The following is a 13,011-nucleotide window of genomic DNA, read 5'->3' as shown; positions in this document are numbered from 1 at the left end:
TTCTGCATATCTTTCTCTCATGTCTTCCTCTCTACCTTTTCTTTCTGTTTTGGTCTCCTGTATCTTTTCTGTATTTCTGAATCTACTTGACCCAGAACTAACATTGTCTGCCTCTGTTTTTCTATGTTTCTTATCTATTTCTCTGTCTCTTTCTCCCTTCTCAAGAGACGTTTTGCAGATCCATGTCTTACTACTTATAAAGTCGCTCTGATTACACTGGAAATTGACCCCCCACAGTCACGGCATACTTAGGTATCATAATGGGATTTCCCTCTCTTACTTAGAAATAGGTGGGTTAAAAGAGTAAAAGAAAAATCCAGATCAGATATACACACCTTCTCATGTGGCTGCATGTTCATTGTGATTTAAACGTCTTTGAGATCCTTTTCTCTCTCTCTCTTTTTTTTTTTTTTTTAGGTTAGCAGGAACAAATGTTTTCTTCCCAAGAAACAAACCTATATTTCTGTATTACACATGAAATACAAATGAAACCTGGACCAGATGATATTCTGTGTGCCAGGGAAATTCAAGGAAATTTCCAACTTTGCCCAATGTTCCTATGTTCTAAATCCATTCAGCTTATTACATTGAGGTCTGTGAAGCATCTGAAGGGGGTCTGCCATTTTACTAGCAACTTAGTTGTAGCGGTGAACATAGTAACCCACCATTATCAGTTAAGTAAACATATTTATATTCACAGAGTTCTTATAGTGTCTTCTGTAGCATTGATCCTCACAGGATCAAAGTCTATCCTAGGAGACTTGGGGCAAAAAGTGTGGGAAACTCTGGACAGGGTGCCAATGCATTACAAAGCAACCACACACACACACACACACACACACACACATCAGTTCACGTACTACAGACAATTTAGATATGTATGCCTTTAGCGGAGGAAACCTGAGTACCAGGAGGAAACCCCTGAAGCACAGAGAGATCATGAAAACACAGTACAACATGGAGGCAGGAATTGAACCCACATCTCCAAAGGTGATGACTCCAGAGGCAACAAATTACTTGAAATCTGATCTGTTTTTTTTTTTGTCTGCTTGTTGTTTCATATCTCAATCATAGAAGAAGAGCTTGGTTCTTTTTCCAAGACAAACACAGCAGCAGTTGGTTTGTTTTCATTGTTTAATTTTGATGTGAACATGTTAGTAACTGAAGTGCCACAAATGACTTGTGAAATTTGTGGGTTGAATAACAGCACCAACTGTTCTTCTGGTTTTGGCCTTATTTATTTGCTTTACATACCTCCACTCTGTATACAGCACAACGGTGTGGTGGTGTTAGCATCTCAACCTAGAGTTGCTTTTCACCACAATGAAATGGAAACAAATCTTTTTGCCATCACAGACTACAGGAATGGAGCCAAATATGAGCTCATTGTTCAGGAGAACCTGCACTAGCCAGCCACCCATGGAAAAGAAGGAAAAGAAAGGAGGAAAAGATATGTTGAAACAGGATAATGAGCCAAAATACAAAGAAATTGCTTTTTCGGGGGGAAAAGGTGTTTAGAAATGCATGAGTCAAAGCCCAGACTTAATTAATTATTAATAATTAATTGAAAATCGGTCCCATGATCTGCACATTTATTTATTTTTTGTCCACCAAATATCCCTTTTTGGAGAGTTGAAGAAAATTTGAATTATGGCAAACTCTTGAGAAACATCATCGAATAGATCTCAATGCTAGCTTAACATACAAATATACGACTCTTGTTTTCTCTCTTCGACTCACTGTAAGTATAACATTTTGAGAATTCATGCCGTCAGCTCAGGGCAAGATGGGGCTTGTATAGATTTATGTCAAGCATGAGAATTTGCCCCAGTCTATACAGTACATTAACACAAAGAACTTGCTCGAACAGCATTAAGATTTTGCGTAGTCAGCTGATAATTAGATAGTAGCATATAATAGCCTACATTATTTCCTTTATCTGGCATTGTACACAATAGAATAAGTATATGTGCTTCTTCAAAACCTTGTCCCAAATTTATACCCTCCTTTCCTGTTATAATTCCCTCCAATCTTCTAGGAAGTCTAGCTGCCAGATTTTCAACAAATGGGGAGTTTCCTATTCAGCCACAAGAGCTTTAGTGAAGTCAGGCACTCATGAAGGCCTGGGATGCAGACAGCATTGCGGTTCATACCCAAAAGTGTATCAGAGGGGTTGAGGTCAGTGCTCTGTGCAGGCCACATGAGCACTTCTACATTAGCCGTGGCATATTAGATGTTCATGGAGAACAGAATAGAATAGAATAGAATAGAATAGAATAGAATAGAATAGAATAGAATAGAATAGAATAAACTTTATTGTCATTACACACAATGAAACTGTGGGTGCTCTTCTCAACAACAGTGCACTGAAATATAATACAATGAAGATCATAGCCAATAGTAAAGAAAATAAGAAATAAATAGTAAAATACTAAACTTTGTGCATTATGAAGCCTTATGATAGCATGTCTTTCCTTTTTCAGCTGTGTTCTTTTCTTTCTTTCTTTCTTTCTTTCTTTCTTTCTTTCTTTCTTTCTTTCTTTCTTTCTTTCTTTCAGCTGTGTTCTTTTCTTTCTTTCTTTCTTTCTTTCTTTCTTTCTTTCTTTCATTTTCTTTCAGCTGTTTTCTTCTTTCTTTCTTTCTTTCTTTCTTTCTTTCTTTCTTTCTTTCTTTCTTTCAGCTGTGTTCTTTTCTTTCTTTCTTTCTTTCTTTCATTCAGCTGTGTTTTTCTTTCTTTCTTTCTTTCTTTCTTTCTTCCTTTCTTTCTTTCTTTCTTTCTTTCAGCTGTGTTTTTCTTTCTTTCTTTCAGCTGTGTTTTTCTTTCTTTTTCTTTCTTTCTTTCTTTCTTTCTTTCTTTCTTTCTTTCTTTCTTTCTTTCTTTCTTTCAGCTGTGTTCTTTTCTTTCTTTCTTTCTTTCTTTCATTTTCTTTCAGCTGTTTTCTTCTTTCTTTCTTTCTTTCTTTCTTTCTTTCTTTCTTTCTTTCTTTCTTTCTTTCTTTCTTTCTTTCAGCTGTGTTCTTTTCTTTCTTTCTTTCTTTCTTTCAGCTGTGTTTTTCTTTCTTTCTTTCTTTCTTTCTTTCTTTCTTTCTTTCTTTCTTTCTTTCTTTCTTTCTTTCAGCTGTGTTTTTCTTTCTTTCTTTCTTTCAGCTGTGTTTTTCTTTCTTTTTCTTTCTTTCTTTCTTTCTTTCTTTCTTTCTTTCTTTCTTTCTTTCAGCTGTGTTTTTCTTTCTTTTTCTTTCTTTCTTTCTTTCTTTCTTTCTTTCTTTCTTTCTTTCAGCTGTGTTTTTCTTTCTTTCTTTCTTTCTTTCTTTCTTTCTTTCTTTCTTTCTTTCTTTCAGCTGTGTTTTTCTTTCTTTCTTTCAGCTGTGTTTTTCTTTCTTTCTTTCTTTCTTTCTTTCTTTCTTTCTTTCTTTCAGCTGTGTTTTTCTTTCTTTCTTTCTTTCTTTCAGCTGTGTTTTTCTTTCTTTCTTTCAGCTGTGTTTTTCTTTCTTTCTTTCTTTCTTTCAGCTGTGTTTTTCTTTCTTTCTTTCTTTCTTTCTTTCTTTCAGCTGTGTTGTGTTCTTTCTTTCTTTCTTTCAGCTGTGTTTTTCTTTCTTTCAGCTGTGTTTTTCTTTCTTTCTTTCTTTCAGCTGTGGTCTTTTCTTTCTTTCTTTCTTTCTTTCTTTCTTTCTTTCTTTCTTTCTTTCTTTCAGCTGTGTTTTTCTTTCTTTCTTTCAGCTGTGTTTTTCTTTCTTTCTTTCTTTCTTTCTTTCTTTCTTTCTTTCTTTCTTTCTTTCAGCTGTGTTTTTCTTTCTTTCTTTCTTTCTTTCAGCTGTGTTTTTCTTTCTTTCTTTCAGCTGTGTTTTTCTTTCTTTCTTTCTTTCAGCTGTGTTTTTCTTTCTTTCTTTCTTTCTTTCAGCTGTGTTGTGTTCTTTCTTTCTTTCTTTCAGCTGTGTTTTTCTTTCTTTCAGCTGTGTTTTTCTTTCTTTCTTTCTTTCAGCTGTGGTCTTTTCTTTCTTTCTTTCTTTCTTTCTTTCTTTCTTTCTTTCTTTCAGCTGTGTTTTTCTTTCTTTCTTTCAGCTGTGTTTTTCTTTCTTTCTTTCTTTCTTTCTTTCTTTCTTTCAGCTGTGTTTTTCTTTCTTTCTTTCTTTCTTTCAGCTGTGTTTTTCTTTCTTTCTTTCTTTCAGCTGTGTTTTTCTTTCTTTCTTTCAGCTGTGTTTTTCTTTCTTTCTTTCTTTCAGCTGTGTTTTTCTTTCTTTCTTTCTTTCTTTCAGCTGTGTTGTGTTCTTTCTTTCTTTCTTTCAGCTGTGTTTTTCTTTCTTTCAGCTGTGTTTTTCTTTCTTTCTTTCTTTCAGCTGTGGTCTTTTCTTTCTTTCTTTCTTTCTTTCTTTCTTTCTTTCTTTCTTTCTTTCTTTCAGCTGTGTTTTTCTTTCTTTCTTTCAGCTGTGTTTTTCTTTCTTTCTTTCTTTCAGCTGTGTTTTTCTTTCTTTCTTTCAGCTGTGTTTTTCTTTCTTTCTTTCTTTCAGCTGTGTTTTTCTTTCTTTCTTTCTTTCTTTCAGCTGTGTTGTGTTCTTTCTTTCTTTCTTTCAGCTGTGTTTTTCTTTCTTTCAGCTGTGTTTTTCTTTCTTTCTTTCTTTCAGCTGTGGTCTTTTCTTTCTTTCTTTCTTTCTTTCTTTCTTTCTTTCTTTCTTTCTTTCTTTCTTTCTTTCAGCTGTGTTCTTTTCTTTCTTTCTTTCTTTCATTTTCTTTCAGCTGTTTTCTTCTTTCTTTCTTTCTTTCTTTCTTTCTTTCTTTCTTTCTTTCTTTCTTTCTTTCAGCTGTGTTCTTTTCTTTCTTTCTTTCTTTCTTTCTTTCTTTCAGCTGTGTTTTTCTTTCTTTCTTTCTTTCTTTCTTTCTTTCTTTCTTTCAGCTGTGTTTTTCTTTCTTTCTTTCTTTCAGCTGTGTTTTTCTTTCTTTTTCTTTCTTTCTTTCTTTCTTTCTTTCTTTCTTTCTTTCTTTCTTTCTTTCTTTCTTTCTTTCAGCTGTGTTTTTCTTTCTTTTTCTTTCTTTCTTTCTTTCTTTCTTTCTTTCTTTCTTTCTTTCTTTCTTTCTTTCAGCTGTGTTTTTCTTTCTTTTTCTTTCTTTCTTTCTTTCTTTCTTTCTTTCTTTCTTTCTTTCTTTCTTTCAGCTGTGTTTTTCTTTCTTTTTCTTTCTTTCTTTCTTTCTTTCTTTCTTTCTTTCTTTCTTTCTTTCTTTCTTTCTTTCTTTCAGCTGTGTTTTTCTTTCTTTCTTTCTTTCTTTCTTTCTTTCTTTCTTTCTTTCTTTCTTTCTTTCAGCTGTGTTTTTCTTTCTTTCTTTCAGCTGTGTTTTTCTTTCTTTCTTTCTTTCTTTCTTTCTTTCTTTCAGCTGTGTTTTTCTTTCTTTCTTTCTTTCTTTCAGCTGTGTTTTTCTTTCTTTCTTTCAGCTGTGTTTTTCTTTCTTTCTTTCTTTCTTTCAGCTGTGTTTTTCTTTCTTTCTTTCTTTCTTTCTTTCTTTCTTTCAGCTGTGTTGTGTTCTTTCTTTCTTTCTTTCTTTCAGCTGTGTTTTTCTTTCTTTCAGCTGTGTTTTTCTTTCTTTCTTTCTTTCAGCTGTGGTCTTTTCTTTCTTTCTTTCTTTCTTTCTTTCTTTCTTTCTTTCAGCTGTGTTTTTCTTTCTTTCTTTCAGCTGTGTTTTTCTTTCTTTCTTTCTTTCTTTCTTTCTTTCTTTCTTTCTTTCTTTCAGCTGTGTTTTTCTTTCTTTCTTTCTTTCAGCTGTGTTTTTCTTTCTTTCTTTCAGCTGTGTTTTTCTTTCTTTCTTTCTTTCAGCTGTGTTTTTCTTTCTTTCTTTCTTTCTTTCAGCTGTGTTGTGTTCTTTCTTTCTTTCTTTCAGCTGTGTTTTTCTTTCTTTCAGCTGTGTTTTTCTTTCTTTCTTTCTTTCAGCTGTGGTCTTTTCTTTCTTTCTTTCTTTCTTTCTTTCTTTCTTTCTTTCTTTCTTTCTTTCAGCTGTGTTTTTCTTTCTTTCTTTCAGCTGTGTTTTTCTTTCTTTCTTTCTTTCTTTCTTTCTTTCTTTCAGCTGTGTTTTTCTTTCTTTCTTTCAGCTGTGTTTTTCTTTCTTTCTTTCTTTCTTTCTTTCTTTCAGCTGTGTTTTTCTTTCTTTCTTTCTTTCTTTCTTTCTTTCAGCTGTGTTTTTCTTTCTTTCTTTCTTTCTTTCTTTCTTTCTTTCTTTCTTTCAGCTGTGTTTTTCTTTCTTTCTTTCAGCTGTGTTTTTCTTTCTTTCTTTCTTTCTTTCTTTCTTTCTTTCAGCTGTGTTTTTCTTTCTTTCTTTCTTTCTTTCTTTCTTTCTTTCTTTCTTTCTTTCTTTCAGCTGTGTTTTTCTTTCTTTCTTTCAGCTGTGTTTTTCTTTCTTTCTTTCTTTCTTTCTTTCTTTCTTTCTTTCAGCTGTGTTTTTCTTTCTTTCTTTCTTTCTTTCAGCTGTGTTTTTCTTTCTTTCTTTCTTTCTTTCAGCTGTGTTTTTCTTTCTTTCTTTCAGCTGTGTTTTTCTTTCTTTCTTTCTTTCTTTCAGCTGTGTTTTTCTTTCTTTCTTTCTTTCTTTCTTTCTTTCTTTCAGCTGTGTTGTGTTCTTTCTTTCTTTCTTTCAGCTGTGTTTTTCTTTCTTTCAGCTGTGTTTTTCTTTCTTTCTTTCTTTCAGCTGTGGTCTTTTCTTTCTTTCTTTCTTTCTTTCTTTCAGCTGTGTTTTTCTTTCTTTCTTTCAGCTGTGTTTTTCTTTCTTTCTTTCTTTCTTTCTTTCTTTCTTTCTTTCTTTCTTTCTTTCTTTCTTTCTTTCAGCTGTGTTTTTCTTTCTTTCTTTCTTTCAGCTGTGTTTTTCTTTCTTTCTTTCAGCTGTGTTTTTCTTTCTTTCTTTCTTTCAGCTGTGTTTTTCTTTCTTTCTTTCTTTCTTTCAGCTGTGTTGTGTTCTTTCTTTCTTTCTTTCAGCTGTGTTTTTCTTTCTTTCAGCTGTGTTTTTCTTTCTTTCTTTCTTTCAGCTGTGGTCTTTTCTTTCTTTCTTTCTTTCTTTCTTTCTTTCTTTCTTTCTTTCTTTCAGCTGTGTTTTTCTTTCTTTCTTTCAGCTGTGTTTTTCTTTCTTTCTTTCTTTCTTTCTTTCTTTCTTTCAGCTGTGTTTTTCTTTCTTTCTTTCTTTCTTTCAGCTGTGTTTTTCTTTCTTTCTTTCTTTCAGCTGTGTTTTTCTTTCTTTCTTTCAGCTGTGTTTTTCTTTCTTTCTTTCTTTCTTTCAGCTGTGTTTTTCTTTCTTTCTTTCTTTCTTTCTTTCTTTCTTTCAGCTGTGTTTTTCTTTCTTTCTTTCAGCTGTGTTTTTCTTTCTTTCTTTCTTTCTTTCTTTCTTTCTTTCTTTCTTTCAGCTGTGTTTTTCTTTCTTTCTTTCTTTCTTTCTTTCAGCTGTGTTTTTCTTTCTTTCTTTCTTTCTTTCTTTCTTTCAGCTGTGTTGTTTAAGGAACAAAAATAAGGAACATCATTCCCAAAAAAGGATATCTAGCCTGACCATGAGTTTCTGGTCTGCTGGAAATAAATAATAATAGAAATAATTGCTATGTAGAAAAAAAAATTAATTGCAAGAAAACTGACTCGTGTTTCTCAGGCATTAATTGACAAATAAATTAATTAAAAAATAAATTAAAACCTAATTGATTAAAACACGCTGAGGTGCCAAGTGTGTCCTACACATACACAGCCGCTAGATGGCGCCGCTAACTTCTGCAGTTATTTGCAAACACATTACACAGTTTGTTTAGATTCTTAATAATTCGGCAACAACAAAAAAACCCTACAGATTGATGTCAGTTCTCTCTGCACAGCTTTTATTTCTCTGGATTAATATAAATAAAGTTGGCTTACCTTTATACGTGGTGGTGGGGGGGGGTACAACACAGCCCAGTTTTCTTATGATTTTCTTAGCTTAAAATGGATTTGTATCCGGAAATGGCCTGTATGGTGTGTGTGGTTGCAGGTTTTCATTCCAACCAAGCAGAAGCCACACCTGATCTTATGAAACCCAATCAGTTTTTAAATAGGTGGAATCTGGTGTGGTTCCTGCTTGTGTGGAATGAAAACCTGCAACCACACCACACCATCATGGATTAAAATAAATAACCAAGATAGTTGCACTGCATGGAGCTGCCACTAGATGGCATTAGAGATTGCATTTCTTTTCCAAAGGCTGGCCAACCTGATTCCTGCTCCTGTTTTAACTGCATGAATTATTATATTTACATCAAAAAAAATTGATTTTTATTACTTAAATTAGTTCAAGAAATAAAAATATACAAAAAAAAAAAAATTAGGGGGTAGTTTTTAAATTGTTGCCAAATGGCAGCAATGTGCAGTGGTGGAAAGTATCATAATGTCTTGTTTTTCTTAGAAAACACACCTTTTATAGACAAACGATTACGCATGTCTTTATTTTATTTAAAGACAACAAAAATTCATAATATGATTATAGCACAGGTATGTCCACCAAGAAAAATGCTGAAATTTGTCACAATTTTAATGATACCTAAGGATCCGAGTAAATAAAAAAAAATGTAAATAATTGTGGGGAACATTTGGACTGAAAGTAGTGATGGGTTTGTGTTTGTTAATGAAATTTCTCTTTGTCGCCTTTTATTCATTTTTTAGTGTGTAAATGTTTCAGAACAAACGAAGTCAAAATGAAGATTAGGGTAAAGTCTAAAAGGCAGAAGTGGAAATTATTTGGTCACACTTTACCATAACAGGACATGAATAATCCTGCATTAATCCTCCACGTGAGTGTTATGGATTCGTGATGAATAACGACCACCTTAAGCGCATGTTAGTGCATGTGTGTATTGCTTAACAAGTATTATTATCTCATTCGAAGATGCTCTATTTAAGACGAAAATAGTTGTAAAGAAAACTGGTTTTTAATTGTTAATATTTTATACCACAGTAATGATTCCTGCCACAGTGTTGCTGGTCTTCCCACTTTTGAGCACTGGGTGCAATAATAACGCTGTAGAGCTCTTTCTCTTTATTACTTTTATCCTTTTGAACATTTTATGTTCTTTTGTTGCTTCTTTATTTTCTTACATTTCTATTGTTTCTTTGTTTTATTGACATTCTTTCTATGTCACAATCCCTTTCTTTCTTTTCAGTGTTTGCACGTTTGTTTGCACTTTATTAGGCATCTCCTTTCCTCCTCTGTTCATTCTTTCCTGCTTCTGTTCTTTATTACCTTCTTTCTTTCTGCCACACATAGAAGAGAGTATTGCAGATGCTTCAGGACTGACAGTACTGTGCACTAAACATCTGTGTGTAACCACTGTGTTATTTCATAATCAGCAGTTGGGGTGTTCTCTGAAATTCTGTTTCTTTTGGAAGGCAAATGAGATGGATATTAGAAAAACTGCAGAGCTCATCTCCATAAAAGACAGGAAATATAGCAGGAAACTATTTGATTTATCATGAAGTGATTACGAAAGCACAATCCCCCATCCCCCCACCCCCCTGTGTATTTTGGTCAATATGCTCCCATGACAATATAATATCAGTGTTACATTCCCATTGCCTCATGCTGAAATACTGCCTTTAGGCCTTGGGCTCTTAACAGCTTTGGGTTGAGCAACACCGGGCACAAATAGTCCGACACACCTTGATGATCACACGTGAAGAAATTCAAAGGATCGCTCTGGTTACACACTTGTAGCTTGACTCGACTCGACTTCTTTCAAAGGAAAAGGAAGGGCAGAAAAGAGTTAGAAAAGAAATATGAGCTTTTCTGACATATTTTAGTCTGATGTAGAGGGCATGCTTATATGAGCATGTCAACACCTATGGGGGAAAGCTCAAACAATCTTGAGTGTATATACACATGCACACACACACACACACACACACACATACACACACACATATATATATATATATATATATATATATATATAGAAAGTGAAAAACAATCAGAAAAATAAAAAAGCCTTGCTGCATAAATCTGCCCACACCCCTACCTAATACTTTGTTGAAGCACCTTTTGATTTTATTACATCACTCAGACAGCTCCTGACAGCAATACCTTCCCAATCTTTCTTGCAAAAACATTCTAGATTTGTCAAATTATAAGGGCTTCTCCTGTGCAGAGCCTGCTTCAGGTCACCACACAGATTTTTAGATGGATGAGGTCTGGGGCGAATGTTATTCAAAACATTGATTGATTTTTATATTCATTTTCACCTGAAGGATTGGTGCTAAAATCGACTGGTGTTTGTAGCTACTCTTAAGTTCCTCCGCCAGTTCAGGCTGATCAACCACCATCACCACCACCGTGCTGCTCTCTGGACACTGTGTTCTTTTAGTGATGTGCTTTTTTGCACTAAACTTTTGGAAAGATGGAAATATTACACCTTTTGGAATAGTTCTCTTCAGGCCAAATGGTATGGGGGAACTAATTCGACCCTATCCTACCCCAGACATCTGAAGAATATGAGAGATTGTCCTCACATGCAGACAGTAATCCATACTTGTCAGATATTCCTTCATCTGTATCTCCTTTAATGTTGCCATATGTCTCTTTTGGCAGCCTCCCAGGTACGTTTTTGTCTTGTCCTTTTGTACATTTTCGACGGACATCCTGATCTCGGTGATGTCACTTTGCTGCTCCTCTTTCTCTGTTTGTTGATGATGGCCTTTACAGTGTTTTCCAAAGTATCTAATGTTTTAAAATTTTGTTTATCCTCCTCTCCTGATCGGTACCTTTCAACAGGAGAGATATCATGTATGCTTTGTAAGCTTTTTCAAGTCCATGGCTTCGACAGTTGGATGAAACCAAGATGATGTGAAGAAAATCCTTACAGAAACAACTAATCGTTAATTTTGTGTTAATCAGAATCCTTTCACTGATGACAGTTGCATGATATTCACTTATGAATATGATAAGACTGAATGTGATGTCTCCGTCATCCGTCAATTTTTCACAATTTTTCCATAAAAGGTTTCTGATGAGGTTTCTGAACACAAGTAACTTCTTGAACCCCACATATATCTTCTTGCCTTGAAACCACAGTTCATGTTTTGGTGTCTAAGTTCTATCTGTAAGGTTGGTTTTCCATTCGAACAGCAATCTGGACTCCCCTACAAATCCCTGACAAAGTGGTTCTAGAGAAGTGCAGACAGTCATGCAGATCCAGGTTAAAAGCTCTATTACTGTTCATGTCAAACGTCAGAATGCGGAAAGAAACATGATCTCAGTGCCTATGACTGTGGCATGGTTGTTGGTTCCAGATGGGCTGGTTTGAATGTTTCAGAAACGGCTGATCTCCTGGGATTTTCACACACAACAGTTTATATAAAATGGTGTGATTCTGATGGTGTTGATGAGAAACCGGAGGAAAATGGCTAGATTGGTACTAACTTAAATAACCACTCTTTGTGACCACGGTGAGCAGAAAGGCATCAACACACAAGAATTATCTTGGGTAATCTACAACAGCAGAAGACCACATCCACTTATGACGAGGAATCGAGAAAATCTACTGCTTTAATTTTATCCAAAACATATTTATTCAAAAAATATTGATTGCTATTGTAGCTCTTCTTCTTCTTCTTATTATTACTATTATTATCATCATCATCATCACTATTATTATTATTGTTATTATCACCCGATCACAAACGGAAGCCAACACCGTATCATTCTATAAAACTTAGACTTTTCATTTTGGCCTTCATCTGTGATTTTGAGATGGACTTCTTATTGGAGATCTTATTTTCAAATGTTTACACATTTTAAAGAGCCAAACAGCAAAGTTGTTGGTTTTTTTCATTTATGCTGGATCATGCGTGATATATTTCGACAGCTTGAAATATAATTCACGTGTATTTTAATATTGGACACCCTGACACTCTGGACCCATTCACACATCATGGACAATTTAGAGATTCCAGTCAGCCTACAACACATGTCTTTGTGGATGAAACCTAGAGGAAACTCCTAAAGCAATGGGAAGAACATACAACACATTCTAACGGAACCAGCATTAACTTCTTCAGCAATTTGAGCAACAGTAACTCATCTGTTGGATCAGATCACACGGGCCAGCCTTCGCTCCCCCTTGTCTCAAATTCACCACTGTTCCTTCCTTGGACCACTTTTGTTAGATACTGACCACTGCAGACCGGGAACACCCCACAAGAGCTGCAGTTTTGGAGATGCTCTGATCCAGTGGTCTAGCCATCACAATTTGGTCCTTCATCAAACTCACTCAAATCCTTACGCTTGTCCATTTTTCCTGCTTCTAACACATCAACTTTGAGGACAAAATGTTGACTTGCTGCCTAATATATCCCACCCACTAACAGGTGCCATGATGAGGAGATCATCAGTGTTATTCTCTTCACCTGTCAGTGCTCATAATGTTATGGCTGATCGGTGAAGATTATACAGATATAAAAGTTAGTTTAGTCATAATCAAACTAGACACAGTAATGTTGCCACCTTATAACTTGAAGATCACGCTTCAAACCTAAGTGTGTTCTTCTCTGTGCACAGTTTTCTCCCAGTGCCCACGTGGATCTCCTTCAGGTTCTCTGGTTTCCTGCCACCTCCCAAAAAACGTGCCAGGAGCTGGACTGGCTACTGTAAATCGCACCTAGGTGTGGGGAATGTTTGCATGCTTTCCGAATAGACCCTGGATCCAGCACAACCCTGACCCAGAAAAGAGAGTTCCTGAGAATAAATGAATGGATGAATATCAGCAATTAACTGACAAATAGCTTGTTTGTTTGTTTTGATGTTTTTAATCTTCCTCATCACCTTGTTTAAAATATATTTTCTAAATGTCAAAACTTAAGTGTAATTGTGGAAATATACTTTAGATATCATTGCTACATTCAATGAATCTTTATTTTTTGCCTAGGAAGTGTGTCAACACGCAGCGCGAGACGCTCCGCTGATTTACACGAGACTGTTTGGTTGGTTGTCTTGACAACCTGTCACACCCACTGAATATTTAATAGTGCTTCATAAATAATA

This window comes from Hemibagrus wyckioides, linkage group LG29 (genome assembly GCF_019097595.1).
Source record: "Hemibagrus wyckioides isolate EC202008001 linkage group LG29, SWU_Hwy_1.0, whole genome shotgun sequence".
Lineage (NCBI taxonomy): Eukaryota > Metazoa > Chordata > Actinopteri > Siluriformes > Bagridae > Hemibagrus > Hemibagrus wyckioides.
This window is presented reverse-complemented; position numbering follows the sequence as displayed.